We start from the raw sequence: 7,083 nt of genomic DNA, 5'->3' as shown, positions 1-7,083 counted from the left end.
GATAAGAATATAAACGCAGAATCATTTCTTGCCCTCACAGAGCCTAGATCTAGTGAGAGGAACAATTACAAATCAGTCGTCATATAAATATATACTGTGACAAAGTGTGATAAATGATCAAAGGCATATTGATATTGAATAAGGTAGCAGGTTTCTGAGAAATTCAGTTGAAACATTCATTCAAAAAATAATCAAATGTATTTTTAATTAGCTAAATTTACACATCAATTTGAATACTAAACTACTTCTATGTTCCAGGATGTCATATGTTTCTATAAAAATTCTGTGATTTCATGATTTAGGCTGCTATTTTACTCATAAATATATAACTATCATAAGTGCTTTGGTCATTAAAAATAGGTATGTTGTAATCAGGAAGGTTAAGTCAGTATTCATATGTTTCTCATAATGCACTGGAAAGGTAGCCTAAGTTGTGAAAATATCACATAAATAATTGCCAACTCATTCTCCTTTCCCCCCTTGACACTGAATCTGTGACTAATTTCTTCTGGCTCTTCCTATTTTACATTTGGAGGGCCAAAGTTCTGAGCAAACTCTATCATCTTCCAGCCTTAGATAACAGTTGCTGACTTTTTTAGTTTACTTACCCTGTCTTCAGGTCCAAGTTATGTTTCCCAATGTTTTTGTTAACTTAAACTTTTTTTAATAATAGCGTTTTATTAATTTCATCCTCTTTCCCATCACTCCCAAATCCTCACATCTCACTTCCTAGTCTGGCTATCAATTTTTATTTACTTAATTCTGTTTTTTTTTTGATGGCATGGTAGAAAATGCATGGCATTAAGTGTCTGGAGCCTTGGGTTCAATCTATTAGCAAATATTTATTAATTACCTCTATAAGTCATATATTAAATTTCATCTAATATCAGACCTTTCAAAGAGGTTCTGGGAAGAATAAGACAAAGTGTATGCTAATGCAGTGAGTAGCAGCATGTTAATTTAAGGCACTTAAATGTGCTTGTTAGTTGTTTATATTTCTTCCCACTGATTTTGCCCATTTTGATGAAAACCATTCAGCAGCATTCAACAGAGAACACAGTGCCTATCTCATCATAGACACCGACAAGTGTCTCCCCTTCTTCTTCCCTAATAAAAATTTAAAGTGGCACCTTTAATGTAGAATAAGCAGAAATTAATGAGGTTGATTGTACTAATTCCCTTAGGACACCCTCTGGCTGTAATTTTTTTTTTTTCCAAGCTAGTAGCTAGATAAATATGGTGTTGATTGAGAGCTAACTGCAGTAGTCACTGGAGTATCCAGCGTCTTGATATAGTCATGGAGACAGTGCCTCTTTCTTCCTACTTCAGCCCTCTCTAGGGTGTTTGGACTTCAGTCATTAACACCCAAGTGAGTCTTTTGTGCTCAGTGTACCAAATGGACACTTCAAGATGATTACCCTATAGCCATTCTGGAACTGGGGGACTAGAAGCTTCTACCATTTAACTAGTACCATAATGTAAAGCTGAAAACATTGGCAGGCTTGTTTTCTATGTGTGTTGACTTGAAACCATGAGATGCAAAAAGGTTAGTCTTCTAAGACAGACTCATTTATCCAATCAGAGGACTGTACCTTTTAAAATACTTCTCTATCTTATAACATCAAATAGTGAGTCACAATGAACTGAAGTTTGTCTGAGACTAATAGGTGTGCAATGAATAGTCCGTGCAAACTTCTACTGAAAATATGAACTTACGTGTTTATCAAGTCTACACTATGGGAAAGAGTTTCTCAGAGGAGAGAGACATTTATTGTTAACCCTTGAGTTACTTAACTGGCTCCTTCCCCACATGACCTGGCATTTCTTGGATTGCCAACCAAATAAGACTGTTCCTATATAGCCATAAAAAGAGAGACATCACCAGAGGAACAGAAGCAGGGGTGAATATCACTGTAATTTTTAACCTTTCCAAGAAATTCCAAGGGTTCAACATGACCAAAGCAGGAGCTATAGTTACAGAGGGGATACGGATTCTGTGGCACTATGTATGTATGTTCTTTTGATGCAGATGTGGTTGGGGTATTCTTAGGCAGCAAAAGTTTCCCTTGATGGTGTATTGGGGATATGGAGAGAACATAGCCGTTACCCCTGCCTCCACGATCTGTCTTCCTATGTCCCCAAGAACAACAAAGGAATCAAAAATGATCCCCAATCATCTGCACAGAAACACTGAATGGAGTGATTATAACACCAAACCAATCTGCAAGAGCCTGACATATCAGTTGCTTTTACACAGTTTCTATAGGTCATGGATGAAGACTTAATCACCATGTATGATATTGATGCTATGGTAAAACACACTATACATTTCAAAACTAATTCATTAGTGAATTTCAGAGCACGGCACTTGCTGAAATCAGAATTTAAGAATAATCCCTCTTCAGAGTGGAATCAAATGAACATTTGACTTTTTTTTTTTTTGGTGTTGTATTCTACTTTTTTTTATTGATTACATTGCATTATGTGACACAATTTTATAGGCACTGGGATTTCCCCCACTCTCCCCAAACCCTCCCCCCATGGTGGATTCCTCCACCTTGTTGCATAACCACAGTTCAAATTTTAATGAAGACTTTTGTTATTGTGTGTTTTGTTTTTGAACATGTTGAATTAAAAATGCTGACTTTTTGATTCTCAACACCTTCTAATTATTATCAACTAATTTAGCCTATTTTAGACAATTGTGTCCTTTGATAGATTAGAATTTTCACAGCATCCATAAGAACTGGGTGACTGCTGTAAATCCCATGTTCTAAATAAGGAAATTGAGGCTTGGCAAATGTGACTTACTTAGGTTGTATGGTAACTAAGTGAATGAAATTGGATGTCATCCAACTAATCACAAATCCCATGCAGACTCTGTCCACAACTTCCCACTATATTGCTAAAGCCTTCTGATGATGAGAAGATGAGAGAAAGCAAATGGTACTGTTTGAAGCAAAGTCCTTGATCAATTTTTCCAACCAGAAAACTGTTAGCAGGTTGCTTCATTAACTAGCTGGAAACATTTCCCTTTCCTTATAATCAACTCTTGGGCTGCTCTTGTACCACATCCTCCCTTTAGAAATGATCACCTTGCCTTTGATGCAGACCTTGGGTGTTTGCTGATAGTGGAAGTATATTTCTGATCATAAACTATCTAAAATAGCATTTTAAACCAGAACTCACCGGGTTTTTTTAAACATACATTTAAAACCTTTGGATTCACTTTGAGCAATACTCACAGGTTTTTCTGATTTCCAATGGACAAAGAAAACAGAAGCATTTGCCTGCAGCATATATATTCAGAGGTCTCCCACAGATAAAGGCCCCAAGGTGAAAACCAAATGAAACAAGACCGACTGGAGTAAATGGATCAGTAGGGACCCTTAGTCTCATTATTATGGTTTAGTTTGGGTCTTGATCCTAGTATTTGCTTCATGAATAATCAATCATGTTTTTAAAACATTCAAGAAAGGGGAATCCATAAGCAATTAGAATACCTTATACAATTATTTAACAGGCTTTTCCAAAAATACTAGTTTGTAATACATATATTTGTGAACAAATGTAACCAAATTTGTTTTCATCTATGAGCTTACTAGGTCAGAAATTTAAATTTGTTCTTACATAATGCTTAATATTCCTTTTTACAACATTTTAAAATCTGCCTTATATTCATCAATTTATATTTTATTAACACTCTTTCGTTTGTATAAAGTGGAAAAGTGTCATGCATTTGCATTTTGTATATACAGTTTTTTTGTTTGTTTTGTTTTAAAATTTATTTATTTTATTGGAAAGGCAGATGTACAAAAAGGATGAGAGACAGAGAGAAAGATCTTCTGTCCGATGATTCTCTCCCCAAGTGACTGCAGCGGCTGGAGCTGCGCCAATCCAAAGCCAGGAGCCAGGAACTTCTTTCCAGGTCTCCCACATGGATGCAGGGTCCCAAGGCTTTGGGCCATCCTCGGCTGCTTTCCCAGGCCACAAGTAGGGAGCTGGATGGGAAGTGGAGCGGCTGGGATTAGAACCGGCGCCCATATGGGATCCCAGCACATTCACGGCGAGGACCTTCACCATTACACTATCGTGCCAGGCCCTATATATACAGTTTTAACAGTATATAATGATCGGGCCCAGCGTGATAGCCTAGTGGTTAAAATCCTCGCCTTGAATGCCCCTGTACTAGCGTGGGAGACCCAGAAGAGCTCCTGGCTCCTGGCTTCGGATTGGCTCAGCTCCAGTCATTGCAGTCAAGTGGGATCGGCAGGTGGTAGCTCCTTGCATCTTCCTCCCCAGCACCCAGATGCCCCTCGAGATGTACCTGTGCAGGGAGCTGCAGCTCCACGGTTTTGTGAACACGGTAACAGAGCTAAGTAAGAAGAGCAGCAGCCAGCTGGCCTCCGTCTACGAAGACCCCAACCGCCTCGGCAGGTGGCTCCAAGATGAGATGGCCTTCTGCTATGCCCAGGCTCTGCACAAGATCGTCTCCTTCATCCTTGACACCCCTCGGGCCACCTTACTGGAAGACTTCCCCATGAAGTAGTTGCTGAGCCCTGGCATCGGCTATGTGACCCAGTGCGCCGAGGACCACCGAGTAGCCAGCATGGACTCCATCGGGAACCTGACGGTATCCCCACCTGTCACGGTGCAAGGGAAGGAGTATCCCCTTGGCAGGATCCTCATCGGCAGCAGCTTCTACCCCAGTGAGTTGAACCGGGCCATGGGTAAGCCCCTCCGGGACTTCCTCTATGCTCAGCAGGTCCAGGCACCAGTGAGCTCTTCTCTGATTGGCTGATGACAGGCCACGTGGGCGAGTTCATGTGCTTCTTCCCCACAGACAAACAGAATGGGAGTGGAAAGGGCTTCCTGCAGCTACTGGCCAGCCCCAGCTTCTGCTACACCCTCTTCGAAGAGAAGCAGAAGGAAGGCTACGGGGATGCGATGTTGTTTGGGGATGTGAGAGGGGACCAGCTCCTTTCTAACGGGAGGGAGTCCCGGAGCATCAGCAAGTTGCTCGCTGATGAAGACCTGAGGAAGCAGAATGACTATGTGGAGAAGTGCCTCCGCCTGAACTGCGCCATCCCGAAGTCGGAACTGGGCCTAACGGAGGACATCCTTGATGTCCCTCAGCTGTTCTGCCTGGAGAAGCTGACGAATGTCCCCTCTGAGCAGCAGAGCGAGAAGCCCTTGGCGAGGCCATACTTCCCTGATTTGCTGCAGATGATTGTGATGGGCAAGAACCTAGGGGTCCCCAAGCCCTTCGGGCCCCAGATCAAAGGCACCTGTTGCCTGGAGACAGAACTGCGCCGCCTGCTGGATCCCCTGGGCTTCAAGTGTACCTTCATCGGTGACTTCCACTGCTACCTGACAGCCGTGGGAGACTTCTGCGCCTGCGCCAACATCCGCCGGGTGCCCTTGCCTTCAAGTGGTGGAACATGAAACCCGAGGGCAGGCCCAGGGGAGGATGCCAGCTCTGCCCCGCCCAAACACCCGCCCCCACAGGAGCCTGGGTCCTGGCTTAAGGAGGGCTGGGGATTCAGGCACTGAGCCCCCTCCCAGGCTCTGCCCCCTTGAGTACAACTGGATGGCAAATGGGGCTGCCTTCACCCCACCATGGGGCATGACGAATGAACTGTCCTTTATCCAAGAGATGACAGCTAATAAACTCAGCACTTTCGTTGCAAAAGTTTTTTTTTTCTGCCTCCTTATTCTCTCCACCACCACCATTTTCCTCCGTATTTTTACAATTGTATAGTCCTTCAACAACAGTCACAAGTCCAACGTTGTGCTATTTAAGTGTACCATTAATTCTTCACTAAATAAAGAATCAGCAAGTGGTAAGTCAGAAAAATCTGCTGTCCTTCAAGATTATAGACAAGAACCATGAACAATAATCAGTCTCAACATATCAATCTTACTCATATACATTCTATTTTTTATACTCAATGTATTAATTACCACAATGAAGAACAGCATATATTTGTGCTTTGGGGACTGGATTTTTTCATTAAGCACAATAGCAGCATCAGTTGCCTCCATTTTGCTGAGAAAGACAGGTAGCGCTCTATTGTGTACATACCTATTTCTTAGTGGAATTAATGTTACTTGTTAATAAAGTGTTCTCTTGAATTATACAATCAGTTCATACCATGGGCTATATTGGACAGGAAACAGCGAGAAGGTTATTGTTACATGAGCTTTGACAGAGTGGTGACAATGATAGTCGATGAATGACAGAGTGCAAAGTTGGAAATGACCTGACAACTAAATTCAGGGAGCAAAGAAGAGGGTAAAGCCAAGATACAGAATGAACCTAGGTGGCAGTGATAAGACAGTGTGGTGCTAACAGCAGGACTGAGGAAGCTAATTGGTGCCAGTGGGATATTTGGGTGCAGAGTTGGCACAATAGGTGAGAGATCTTGGGAAAGAACACATAAGGCAAGGATTCGGACTGATCCTCTCTAAGGTGGTTGAAGTGTTGAGATTGTGTAAGGTGCTAGTTGGCCAGAAAGAGGAGAGTAGACCGGGGGAGGGAATTCTAGAGGCCAGAGGAGAACTAGCACGGCAATGGGCCTGGCAGAAGCGATCAGAAGCAAATCAGTGAGGAAAGGATTGTAGTGAAAAGCCGTGGTGATCTTCGGTACGGTGACAGAAGTTGAAGCAGAGGTGAGGAGATGGAAAGGAGTACACCCAGACCGCACTCAGATCATCCAGAGCTCCAGGGAGAGAGCACCATGTCTGATGCCCAGACGTTACCCCAGAGTGTTCCCTCGCTTCCAACGTTCTGTAAGTTTGCCACCACCTCCTTTTCTGGCTCCTGAATGTTAACCCAGAGTGTTCTGTCGCATCCGTCGTTCTGTAAGTTTGTCCCTACCTCTTTAAAATGTTTTTTAAAATGTTCCTTTTACAGTCTTTTAAAATGTCCATCTTTTCTGTTCTGTTTCCAGATTATGGCCACATTTACCATTCCGTTCTTGTGTCATGAAATTCCTTAGTCCTCAGCTTCACATTATTTCCTCTCTTGAATATTTCATCCTCCAATCTTATTATTTCTTACAACAATCTGCCTACCTTTTA

General features: G+C 42.4%; 1 pseudogene; it reads left to right on the top strand.

The window, feature by feature from the left end:
* Nucleotides 1-2,269: 2,269 nt before the first annotated feature.
* LOC101532511 (protein-arginine deiminase type-6-like) lies at nucleotides 2,270-5,528 on the top strand (annotated as a pseudogene).
* The last annotated feature ends 1,555 nt before the right edge of the window (nucleotides 5,529-7,083 follow it).

Source organism: Ochotona princeps, chromosome 1, assembly GCF_030435755.1.
Source record: "Ochotona princeps isolate mOchPri1 chromosome 1, mOchPri1.hap1, whole genome shotgun sequence".
In the NCBI taxonomy this organism is placed as follows: domain Eukaryota; kingdom Metazoa; phylum Chordata; class Mammalia; order Lagomorpha; family Ochotonidae; genus Ochotona; species Ochotona princeps.
This window is presented reverse-complemented; position numbering and strand designations above follow the sequence as displayed.